This window comes from Mastigoproctus giganteus, chromosome 10, assembly GCF_048544385.1.
Source record: "Mastigoproctus giganteus isolate SK-2022 chromosome 10, ASM4854438v1, whole genome shotgun sequence".
Taxonomy (NCBI): Eukaryota; Metazoa; Arthropoda; class Arachnida; order Uropygi; family Thelyphonidae; genus Mastigoproctus; species Mastigoproctus giganteus.
The window spans coordinates 110896401-110910567 of NC_143584.1; positions in this window are offsets into that span (position 1 = coordinate 110896401).

A 14167-nucleotide genomic window follows, 5' to 3' on the forward strand; every position below is an offset into this window, starting at 1 on the left:
GAAGTGACTGTTTCCTATGTTATTGAAAATGACTTACCACAAAGAGGAATTTTATCGTCAACACTCTTCGCAGTTATCTTGGAACCGTTTTTGACTTCCCAAATGGGACTCGCATACAAACGCAGACGATCTAAAATTCTTTATAGAATCAAATATCTAAAGCAGATAGACGTTATAAATAAAAAAATTTCAATACAGAACGACGACTTTGAACAGCAGTTGACATCTGCCGGCCTGAGCTGAAAATTTGTACAAAAGTGTATAATGTATATTTTATAATTTCTGTATACCCTTCTAGCCCAGTTGCTGTACAGGGGGTGAACCTTGTGTTAATAAACTGATAGTAAATAAAAAAAATAATAAATAAAAAAACATAGAGAAAGCACAGCCAACAATAACGATGAACAAAATATAAACAATAATATATTTATGTTTCCATTAATAATCAGGGCATACAAAAGGTAATATCCCACACTGATTGGGCGTTAACATGGGATGATAATTTAACATTCCATCACCACTTTGCGCAAATAAAGAAGATGTAGACAGCACCGTGGAAGATATGTCAGGAGATCACGGATGCCGCCCTTCTGCGTTACCAGGAAATACTAGGTTGTAGAGGGTCTGATCAAAGAGTGCAATACCACCACTTTGCTTATTGCAGGCTTGACATGGTGAAACCCAGTCTCCAGAGTAAAGTTACAGCGACTCCCCATCTGTTCCACCGTAATGTCTTTTCGGGTTATGATAGACCATTGTAAGACCCAATCTTCCTTACATTTTGAGGGTACAGCTTTAAAATGGTTTTAGGAGCCTGGCCGATTGATAGTTCACCCGATCGAACCTACTGGTAACTCTCTAGGGGGCATGCGGATTAGCTAGTGTATAATCTTGCTGCCTTTATTTTATCAGTTAGCGACGGGAGGGAGTCAGGGTAGTGTGTATGCGGGAGCATTATCTAGGCAACGTCATGCCAAGGAGCTGGGTATATTCTTGACGTGTGTAAGCCATATCCTAAAATTGCATTACTTCATACAACATGTACTCCCCACCCTTTCTTACTACTGAATACTTCATGAAAAGTCAAACTAATAGAACAAACTCATTTGCGAAAAGATCTCCACCTCCAAAAACACTTCCTCGTTCGTGTAACAAATTAGTCTCAGTTCCAGTCAAATGATGTCCATAAAAAACCAGATCACCATTTCCACTTACAGTCTGCCAAGCCTTCCTTACTTTTTTCTGAAAGAATTCCAATTATCGGTTGATTCAAACTCATCTCAGATGTGGTAATTATTCGCTGAACGATTCGGTTCGCTTCAAAGGTGGTAATTTTCGTTACTTGTGCATGCGTCCGCTCTGATATTCCCTGTCAGAATGTTATTAATTTGGAATCTCCTCTTTTCGATCTTCTCTGGCTTAAAACTTTTCTATCCGATTCTCTCAAATTCATCTGTTGCCTCTATCGTTCTCCACACTCCACTAATCACTTGGAACTCATTGACTTCCTTCCTTTGACACTTGACTTTCTCCAGTCCAACTTTCCTACCAGTGAAGCTTTTTCTGGCTTCCATTTTCTAGTCACATGGATCCAATTGGTCGAGATGCTCAGACTTTTGCAATTACTAATTACCGCGCACAGATTATTCATTTACCTACCAGAATAGCAGACAACCCTAACCACACAGTAAACACTATTGATCTTTTACTACCGAACAATTCTAACAAATATACGGTCAGGGACAGTAGTCCTCTAGGCACCTCAGATCACAATTTGATGGTCAATTCTCCAAAAGAGCGCTCTCTCTCTCTCTCTCTCTCTCTCTCTCTCTCTCTCTCTCTCTCTCCACGCTGTTTGGCTTTACAAGAATTCCAAAGGGGTTGATCTGCGAGATTTCTATTCTTTTCCTTAGTTCGATTACTATTTTAAATCTTCTGATGATGTCAATGTTTGCTCAGATCGTGCAGTGCAATTATTCTTGTAGGAATGAAATCTTTATTCCACAGTCCACTTTTTAAATTCTCGTCATTTTATCTAAACCGTGGTTTTCCAATAAATGGCTGGTCAATATAAGAATGTTGCATATCGCATCCAAATCTCCAAGTTCATATTTTGTCAACACCAAAGCTCCCAACAATCGTAAAGCAGCTATTAATCAGTTCAAACTAGATTTTGAACAGGCTGAGTATAAAACTTCCTTTCCAAACGGTAGTCGAGCATTTTGGTCTCTTTCCAAAGCTATTGTCCGCATGTTTTGCCCAACTGTATTCTCACCTCTGTTAAAACCTGTTGGTTTATTGCCAACTCAGCTAATGATGAAGCTGACCAGCTATCATTCTACTTTTATTCTGACTCTTGTATTGATGATCTTGTTAAACCATCTCCAACCATTTCCAGTATGTTCCGTTCAATGTCTCCTGTGGTCTTCCATCAAAAGTATGTCAGAACAATTTTAAAAATCTTAAATTCTCCAGTTCCTGAATGTATTTCTCCACTTATTCTCAAAATCTGTGCTCACTCCTGTTCTGTGTCGCAATATTACACTTAGAAATTTGCTTGTATTCAGCCAGTTGCTAAAAAGGGTGACACAAGTTTCTCCCATCCAATTATCATCCCATTGCAATTACTTCTGCTGTTTTTAAAGTAATGGAAAAAATCCATTAACTACCAACTCCTACACTATCTAGAAATTAATACATATGAACAAATTAATGGAAAAGTTTGTAGAAATTCAAGCAGTTGCCCTTGACATTTCAGAGCCTTTAGATAGGATTTGGCATAGAGGTCTTTTAAATAAGCTTCCATCTTATGGATTGCCGATGTTTTTTGTGATTCGCTATCCAGTTTTTTTCTCTGGACGCTCACTGCGACTGATCGTAGATGGGTCTTTGTCTTCCAACTTCTCCACAAATGCTGCTGTTTCTCAAGGTTCAGTTATTTCTCCCACTCTTTTCCTCTTGCATATTAATGACTTTCTTCCAATGACTGGAAATCCTATCCATAGCTTTGCTGATAATAGCACACTGCATTCCACTTTCCAGTTTGAGAAACCTTTCCCTGCACAAGCAGTCCAACTTCTGGAATATCCACTAACAATTCCTTAAACCTTAGATATGCAGGTAATTCTTCAGTGGGACCATGATAAACTAGTTAATTTCAATCCTTCTAAACCTCAGTCCTCTCTTATAGCTCGAAAACGATTCTTCTGCTCCTGTGTTTATCTTCGACGACACTCGGATTTATATACAAGACCAGATTATCTCTATTAGGGATTACCCTGACTTCTAATGTCTTGGCATAAGTACATCACAAATAATGAGACCACTGCATCGAAAAAAAAACTAGGTTTTATCTTTCGCTCTAAGCGATACTTTTCTTTAAAGCAGCTACTCACTTTGTACAAATCTCAAATCCACCCTACCATGAAATATTGTTCCCGCATATAGGGCGGTGCCCCCCATAACATCTCTCAGGCTTATAGACTCCATTCAAAAGAGAGCAGTCAGGTTAATTTATAAATCGTCTCTTACAAAATCTCTACACTGTCTCATAGATGTTCTGTTTCTGCTCCATCTTTCCTATAGATAAGTCTTCTGAATTGGGTGCTATAATTTCGTCCTCTCTCTTCCAAACCAATCAGCATTCTTTTACTCCCCAACTTCCAACTCTTAGAACCAACTTTTTCCCCTCTCATTTATTCCTTCGACTTTTGTTGTCGGAACGTTCTCCCTTCACAAGTATTTCCTGAAAATTATAATCTACAGAAATTGAAGTCTAATATCAATATATATCTTCTCAACCTTCAACCCACACACAGCACTAAGTACTATAAGTTTAATACCTTTCGTTTTTGGATGTTTCATAAAAGTTTTAAAACAATTTCCAGATATCAGTGTAATTGCTATGTAGTGACATGGATGAACTCATACTCTACTTCGCGCCCAAGTGGGTAGCACAATTGGTAGGATATCTGTCCTCCGCACACTGGGTGGAAAAGACACGAGTTCCAGTCCCATCGATGACGGGAGGAATTTTCATGGCCCTTTTTCAGAACGTGGCTGAGTTAGTCGGACTCAGGCGAGGGGGATAGCATAGTTTTTCTCTCGGAAACGGGTTTTTCGTCTGGCAAAAGGAGAATCGACCTCAGAACACACGAAATTTACAGCGACTAAGGCCATATTGCACTATACATAGTGCAATATGGCCTTAGTCGCTGATGCTCCTAAAACCCTACTACAACAACTCTACTTCGCTTTATTCATAATGCTTTGTGTAAGTGGAATCATGATTTTATTATATTCTTGTGACAGTTTTTCTTCTTAGAGTTAAATATTCAATCTGTCAATTTGTTTGAATGAAATAAAGGGTTGAAATAAAAGCTAAAAAAATATATTCCACAAAATATTTTGTATAAGTGGAATTCTACTGTACTTCACATTCCACCGGAAACTTCGGTTTCTCTGAAAAACAACACACAATTTACAAAAATGAAATACTGACGCCGTAGTTGCCTCTTCCAATAACCAGACAATAATCAACCAAATAGAACAAAGATTTCAACCATAATACGTACAATAAAGGTAACGTGAAATAAAGATGATATAAAATAAGAATTAATTATGATAAATACTAACTCTACTTGTGAAAAGAAATGAAACAAAAGTAAATTTATTAAGTCTGCCAGACATCAAGTAAAGTTGTTTGCACTAACTTGTCAATGTTGTTGGATTTTAGGCGCCTTAGCAACTTAAGCCATATATATGTCTGTAAAATGCATGTGTCCTGTGGTCGATTTCTTTTTGCTGAACAAAAAACTCGAGTTTCCGGGGGGGGGGACAATGCTACCCTCGCCTGAGACCGATTAACTCAGTCATGTTGTGAAAAATTCCTCATGTCTTTGACGCTATTCGAATTCAGGTCTTTTCCACCCTATGTGAGGAGGACGGTGATTATACCAACTGTGCTACCCACGAGGGCATTAATCACTGTCATCTGACTCATAGCCCTATTAACATCAATACCCACTGACACCGAGTGGTATGCACAAATTCACTTTTACAACAGGATGTAGCAATTAGAACCAGAAGACGTCATTGTGACGATATCAGTGCAGACATGATAGTCTGTCTTATTGCTATATGTATAAACGGGTAAATATTAGGAGTTTATACATATAAGTTAATTTATTTATTTAGTTAGTTTACATGTGATAGACAAGTATTCAGAATAGCCATCAGATCTCCGAATAGTGACTCTACAGCTTACATACTTGCAGCTATGGAAGATAAGAAAAAAAGAGAATTTTGGATGACTCAACATCCCATGAAAGTAGTCTTATAAGGATGAGAACTTCCTCATTCACCATAAAGAAAAGTAAATTTCGACAGGTTTGACCCTTAATTAAAAAGTAACACAAAAAGTAATACACGACAGGTAAAATTAAAATAAATGTTCAAATTATTCACTATCAAACTTAATTATCTTTTTATTTGTTTGATTTGGTATTAAAAGCCAATAAGGCCACGAGCGGGCGGTGTGTTGTGCCTGCAAATTGTGCCTATCGTAGTCTATGATCGATTTACTGGATGAAAGATCCGAGTTTCTGGGAAGAAAATTCATCTGCTTTGCCCGACACTGAATAATTCCGTCACATCATGGGAAAAACCCATAAAAGCTCTTTTCGCCAAGACGGAATCCAGTCCTTTTACACACACACAGTGTGGAAGAATGGCAGTGGTAACCATTGCTCTAACTGTGAAGCCTATGAACTTGGAAACAATTTAAGATTCTATGTACACGGGTATTTGAACGCTTCTTAATACACTTATGCGTCATTCCGGGGCTGGGTTAGATAGTCTCGGGCGTAGATAGTAAGGTTTTCCTTCCAGAAACTGGGGTTTTATCATCCAGAAAAAAAGGAAAATCGACCAGAGAACACGCGCAATTTACAGACACAATACATATATAGGTAAATAGAACAAATTTTGGGTGTCTCTAATAAAAAATAATTTTCAAAGTTTAAACGTAAATTGGATGATCAGACTAATGGATGAATGAATGATCAGACTATTGGCAGAGAAGAAAGATGCATTGAGATGATTATAAGGGATGATATCAAAGTGACACAGAATATTAATAATAAGTATAAATTAATTTCCAATTAAGTTACTAACAGGGTTAAGCATGCTTCGACAAATTACCAGAATTCTTGGATAAGTTGCCAAGAAAAGTAGCAAAGAAGTGTTTGCTTACGTCAACACGAGAAGGAAAGGGATAAACCCATCGGTTCAATGAAATATGAATGGCATAATCATTGATGACTGTTGAGGATGCTGACAAACTGGAAAATATTTCGCGTGTACACTCACACGGGAAGAAATTTTTACAGAGATGGAGAATACTAGAAGTATACCTAATTCTGGCTGGGAGCTAAATAATTTTATGGTAACTGAGATGAAAGTGAAAGAGAAATTGTTGAAGATAAAAGTAAATACACCTGGGATCGATGGAATCTATCCAATTATATTAAAAGAAACAACAAATGAGGTAACCAAACCTTTTTCCAAAAGTATGAGAGCATCCTTGAATTCAAGGACTGATCCCTAGAGACTGGATATATGCAAATGTCTCTCTTATATACACAAATGAGGATCAAAGGGCAAAAGGAGTAATTACAGACCTGTAAGTTTGACTTCTGTGGCAGGGGGGAAAACAATGGAGTCAGTGCTTAAAGAAGTAATGCAAGACCATCTTAACAGGAATGTACTTCTACGAAAATCGCAGCACGAATTTCTTAAGGGACGATCTTATCTGACCACCTGATTGGCTATCCTGACGCAGTAACAAAGGAAGTGGATGCAAAAAATCATTCTGACATCATATGCTTAGGATTTCAGAACAGCTTTTGATACCGTTCCAAATGAACAACTGCTGCACAATTGGATCATCCTGGCATTAGGAGCAAATTACTGCTATTGAAAAACGGATGGTTGAATGGCAGGAGACAGAGTGGTTATTAATGGCCACTGCTCTACATAGACCTACGTCATTACTGGAGTCCTTCAGGATTCGGTTTCAGTCTTTATTACCGACTGATGAAATCATATCTAGTTTAATGCCTAAATTTCTGACGATATAAAAGTTGGCAGAGTGTTTAATGACAATAACAAAGGAATGCTACTCCAAAAGACCTGGATAAATTAGGCATCTGGGCTGAAACTAGGAACTGATGTTTAAAATTGACAACTGCAAGGTATATCAATCGAGTAACAGTAATCCCAAAACAACATACCAGTTAGATGGCACCACGTTCAAAAGTAGTGTAGAATGAAAAAACTTACGGGTAATTGTACAGTCCGACATGAATTTCTCTGAGAAGTGAAAACTGGATGTTAAGACAGCTCGAAGAATTCTATTAATGATATAGAGAAATTATGTCAGCAGAGAAAAAGAGGCGATTATTCGGTTGTATAAGGAGTGGTTAGGCCAAATCTTGAGTACTGCGTGCAGATCTGGACGCCTCATTTCAGGAAGAATGTGGGTCTCTAGGAACGAGAACAGAAAAGATAAGCAAACACACAAAAGAGCAACAAGATTAATCAGGGGGCACGAAAATATACTCTTACCAAAAAAGAAACCGAGTTCTGTAAGTTATAGAATCTGGCACTGGCGGAAAGACATGGTTGAAGTGTGTAAGGCTTTAAATAGATTGGGTAAACTAAATTCTAGTGACATCCTTACAATTCTATTTCTCGAACAGAGAACATAAAGGGACATAAATTTAAATTGGAAAAAGGATGGCTGCAGGTTGATAGATGTAAAAAATTTTGCTTACAGCCAGAGAGTAATTGATTTTTGAAATAAATTTCAAGATTGTTTTGTGAAAGTGGGTAGTTAAAAAAAAAAAACAAAAAAAAAACTACCATATTAGGGCCACCTGAGAACGATCTCATATGGCCATGTGTATTAAATCCATAAATTGTGTGTTCTCTGGTCGATTTGCCGGTTTTGCTTTAACCCAAGCACGGTACTAAGTACTATAGGTTCTAATACCTCTCGTGTTTGGGGTTCATTTAAAAAAAAAAAAAAAAAAAACCCTAAGTTTCCGGAAAGGGGGGGGGGGGGACCTTGCTGTACACACCAACACGGCAACGGAGTGAAAAAAAGCCCATAAAATTTTCTCGCGTCTTTGACAGGATCTGAACCCGACCCTTTTTCCACTCGGTGCGGGGAGGGCGGTGATTATAATCGCGCAGGGAGAGGTGGATAGTTTGAATAAATTTAAATAAAGATTAGAAAACTTACTGGAAAAGATGGGCAAAAATGAAGTGGGCAGGGAAATTTTTTTTTTTTTTTTTTTTGCTGATGCTGTATGATCGTACAGCATCAGCAAGATGCACGAAACCTTGCTGTTTTGCATCATTTTACTACTACTGATATTAATTATTAAAGTTTCGCTACAAGGAAGAAATGAAAGGTCTTGAAATTCAAATACTTCGACTTGAAAAATCTTGATAGTCTGCAGTAGTCGAATGGTTCTTCGAAAATAGTCAAGTATATGTGAAGAACGAAGAACACAAAACAAAGTTAGAAATTGCAATGAAATTAATCACTTGATTTTATTAACTCAATGTAGTTTAACAGGGGAATAACTGAGTGAGTGTATTATCGTTGAAGGTTAACATCAAATTTTAAGAGGATTGGCCACATAATCCACAACACAACCACCTGGGATTTAATGCATAAGCACGATGGATTCCCAAACAGCTGTCACTAGAACATAAGAAAGTGCAACTTAACATTGCTGCTTCTGGATAAACAATTTTGGAGAGAAGAGGACAACTGTCTGAAACCCATCGTAACCGCCGATCAGACATCGGTACATCACTTATCTCTCGAAAGTAAACATTAAAGTATGGCATGAAGACACATTCATTTACACTTAAAAAAACCAAGAGTAAGGCCTCGACAAATAAGGTGCAGCAATGGCCACCGTATTCTGAAATGCTCAAGAGTTACTCACGCAGATTTTACAGAACAAGTTCGCACAATTAATGATGGTTACCACTTAGGTCTGCTGAAAATTCTCTGAAACCAGCTCCAAGGAAGAAGCGACCAGGTCTGTGTCAAATGGGTTCCTTTTCTTCACAATAATGCCCATCATATATGGTTAGTCTGACTGTGAATGCACTTATTCATCTGCGGTGTGGCATTCTTTTTCCATCCTTATAATAATTTTGATAGTAATCCTGTGTATTTCATCAGTAGGTATAATCAAGAAATTCAGGTCTAGTGAGATCAGAAATACACTATTAAAGTGGTGTCAACATTAGCCGAAAGATAAACGATCTGTTTGAAATTAGAAAACTCCCAAAATACTGGAACGAATGTGTTCTGGGAGGGAGAGTACCTCAAAAAAGTGAATCTTATTTTTAAAAGTGAAGATTTTATTTTTCTGTGTTGACTGTACTATTAAAAAAAAATAATATTAAAACAATGTATACATCAAATCTGAATCGGCTCCCCCAAATCCGGTAATCTCCCATAAATCCATGCCGACAGTACTCAACGTTTCACTCGCAGGGGTACGAATACCAAACGTACCCTCGCACACAGATCTTGGCGTTCTGTTTGACCAAAATATGTCCTTTGTCAACCAGATCAACAAAATCAGTACCAAATTCTCTCGTTTACGGTGGATCTCAAAGCAGCAGCTGCTACATGTCCGACAACCTGTCACTGTCAAAAGGTTCATCACCTCCACCGTTTACCCCGCCATTCTCTATGGTGCAGAAATATGGGCCTCTGCTGCACCTACAAACCTCAAGCGGGTGTACACCGCTGAATACTGGTTACTGAAATGGGCCAATAACAAGCTTCGTCTACCTCCCGCTACCACAACCACCATGATGGCACAAGCACTCGACATCCCGAGGTTGAAGTTCCTGATCGTGGAAAAGAGGCTGGTCTTCACAGCCAAACTCATCACAGGCCAGATATCATCTCCAAATATTTGGAACGCTTGCTCTTGGAGGATTCCACAGCCAAGCCTAAGGTCGGTACCAGCACTCGTGGCTCACCACAACAGGCTTGTACTCACTGACAGATTTCTTCCCAAGCAGATGCTCGCTGCCCTCAACCGTGTGGACGCCGACATCGACAGCATAATAAGTAAGAAGAAGAACAGACAGAACTTTATCAAAGCCCTTGAACCCTGAAATATGGCCAATTTGTATTTATTTCTGTATTTATGTCTAGCTCTGCGTTTTTATGCTGTATTTGTATTGCTTTTGCATTTGTGATCGGTATTTTGTAGCCTTTTGTATTTGTTCGCTGTATTTTTGTAGCCTTTTGAATTTGTTCGCGGTATTTTGTAGCCTTTTGAATTTGTAAACTGTATTTTGTAGCATTTTGTATTTGTTCGCTGTACTTATCTTTTCCCTAACTGCTATATGTGAACCCCTGGCGCTCGTCGCCGTGATGGGATATTGTGCTGTAACTCTACTTCACAATAAAGATTTATTTATTTATTTTATCTTAGGACCTGATACTCCCTGAATCTTGGAATTTTTCGGTTTTCGAGTGGTCACATTATAGCAAAAAGAAATATAGCATTTCTGCAAATTATTATGCATACAAGGTTTGATAAGTTACAGTCTTCAGTTCATTAAATGCATTTCAAAGCAAATAGAACAATGACGCAAAGTAATGGGACAAAGAGTGAACATTAAATTCTTTAAAATTGGGGGAAAGTGCTACTTAAAACTATGAATGCACAACACGTGCACAGTAATGACGCTCTATCTGGCTGGAATATGTTTCACTGCTTTTCGAAATTTCGAGGTGGCTGTGTGGATCTAAAAGATCACGAGCACTGTGGACATTCAACGTTTCAAAACCCCAGAAACGGTCAAAAAAGTTCACACATTGATTGCGTATGATTATCAAATGGCAATTCGAATAACGGAAAAACAACTTTCATATTAACAGTCGAACAACTGTATCCTAATTGGCGGACTGTAGCCCACTGTGGCAACAATACGGGGAAGAGATATTTTCTGTTTCAGCATGACAATGCATCATATCAAATCATACTGCGGCTTGTAGACATGGGCGCACAAAAGCTTCACTAGACTGCCCAGAGAGCTGATCATAACCTCATTTAACGCCTTTAGGATGAACTGTATATCAGCTTTGAGCCAGGCTAACACGCTCAGAATCAGTAGCTGAATTGGCCGCTGTGCTGAAGGAAAAAAATGGACCGAAATGCCGCCTTCCTGTTATCAAAAACTGGTTAGAAATCAACAAACGAGGATATCGTGTGCAGTTAAGACCGAATGTATGCCAACAAATTATTCAATATTCTATCAACAAACGGTTCTTTGAAATATCCGGTTACTTTTGGCCCATAGATGTTAGTTTCTCCACAATAGTGTAGTGCACACTGAGTTGGCTTTGCATTAGTAATACCCCCTTGTGTAGGAATGGACTGGGCTGTGACGCTGGAAAAGTCGGTAGCAACTGATATAAGAGTGTAGCTCGCACAGGTGGCGATCAGTTTTTGAGTGTATGCGGGGAAGAATAGGTGAGCATCTAAATCTTTCCGACTTCGAACGTGGAATGATTGGGGGGGCTAGTGCCAGAAACTCGGCAACAGCCAACTTGGTTAATTGTTCCCATTCTATGGTGTCACAAGTCTACCGAGCCTGGTTCAACAGCCGTCGAACAACCAGCCAAAAGACACATGTGGGACAGTGCCGACGCGTGTGGTGAGCGTCGCGTGTCTCGTCTCGTAACACACCAGCAACGCAACACAGTCGCTTAACTAACTACCCTCTACAAAGTAGGCATAGCAAGATCAATATGGACTATTGGTATAATGTTACATGTCCTGTAGCCCCGGAGCTTTCCCCGAATCCGTGTTGTAACTTTGTGACGTAATACAAAGTCTGTAAAGAACAGATGTGGGTTAGTGTTCTTATGTAGGGTTATGCTGTTCATCTGTACTTAACTCAGGGGGCCCGTGGAACCCAACAGTCCCAAGTAGGGCCCAAAAAAAAGTGGGGGAAAGCGAGTTTTTGTTAGGAGGAGAGCGCGAGGGTGATAGTTTAAGTTTGGGATAAAGAAGAAGTGACGGGTGGGGGAGAGAGAGAGAGACCAGGAAATATGAATAAAAGGATGCCAACTGTGGAAGGGGTCCATCCTCCAAGGATGGGGAGGAGGGGGCTAATAAGAACAGCAGATGGTGTATGCAGTGGTAGGGTCAACCAGGAGAAATATTTAGGGTGGGGAGGGATTACCCTTTATAGTTTAGAAATAAAGCTCCCTATCTGAGAGGGACTCGCTGCGGCAATGGCAATCGATGGCCGTCACAGGTACCCATGCTCACTGCAAGGCACGAACTTGCATAAGCACGTCAGCTCCAACACAGAACCACGGATAGGTGAAAATCTGTAGCATGATCTGATGAATCCTGTTTCCAACTCTATCCTTTTGATGGGCATATCCGCATTTGGAGAAATGCAACATGATGCATTTGGAGAAATGCATCATGTTGCCATGGCACTTGGATGCGTTGTTGGTGTTTGGAAGGCTGGTGGTGGTAGTTTTATGGTTTGAGGTCTGTTTTCGAGTCATGCTCTGATCGCCGTTCATTAACAGCTACATGGAAACGCCTTCAAGATGACAGTGTGTATCTAGATAACTCCGGTATGTATCAGCAACACAAGGATCAGCAGGTTGCTAACTGATTTCAGGAACATGATAATGAATTCTACATAGCTGCCCACCTCACCCAAAATAAACCCAATTGAGCATATTTAGGACTTACAGGAAAAGAATATTCGATACTACGACCATCTGCCTGACAATGTGCGGGCATTACTGGACACATTGTGCAGCGCATGGATAGCAGTACTACAGGACCCACTGCAACACTTTGGAGTCCATACCAAGACGTGTAGCCAATGTATTGCGAGAAAAAGCCGTATGATTTATTAGTAAGTGCTGGTAATGCAAATCCAACTCAGTGTATATACAGGACGTATCAAAACATGTACGACTCATTTAGGGGTTGTTGAACCTAATAACAATTAAAAAAATTTCATGTAAACATAGTTCTGATTTCGTCTTGTGTCCGAGTTACAGCCATTTTTGTGTTCCAGAAATTACACTGCTCGACAAAATTAAGAGAACAAAATGTTTCTCATGAATATTTTATTGTGAACAGTGCGCCCCGAAGTCGAATATTTTATATAATATTCGGCTTCGAGGCGCAAATTCTGAGTATCCAATAGAAATAGATCTACCACCCAAGACAGCAGCACATTATGCAAATTATTCATGCCTATAAAAACAGGAGTTTCGAACACATTACTTCATTTCCATTTTTTGGCTTGCTCAGTGGGATAGCCACATCTCCAGTACTCAGGATGGCAAGTCACCGTCGTTTAGATGATTCTTTGAGATGGAAGCGCATTGGACGACTTGAAGCTGGGCAGTCGCACGCGGCACGTTGGCTTAATGTGTCACGCAGTGTCGTCTCGGTACTATGAAACCAGTTTCAGGAGAGGAGGAACCATTACAAGAAGAACTGGCCAAGGTCGCCTGAGCGCTTCGTCAACAGAACACACCGCTATCTGGCTCTAACAGCAATACGGAACCTTACGACGTTTCATCAACTGTCTTTTGAGGTTGCTGCGGCCACAGGTGAAAACATTTCCAACAGAATTGAATTAAGAAGACTCAATTCAATTGAACTCTAAGCAAGGATGGGAGTCAGGGGGAAGGGAACCAGGCGTCCTCTGCCTGCGAAATGCCAGGTGCCGGCACTCAACATTCAACACAACTCACACATACACTGTACATACCTAGACACACACACTTTCAGGCACTGGTGCTATGTCCTGTCAGATGGATCAGCGGCTTATTGGGGAACCCTAGAGACCGTCATACAATACCCAAATATGTTAAATACTTTAAAATCCCATTAACACCCGTCGTATAGGGGAAACCCTGGAGGGCGCAACAAACTACAAAAAAAATAAAAAACCCATTAACCCCAAACCACGCCAGAGCTCTTCGAAACTGGTGCCATGTGACTTGGAGACCTGACAAATTAGTATTAGTATTGGCCGCATGATGCAAGAAAGCCTAAGGCGTATGCTG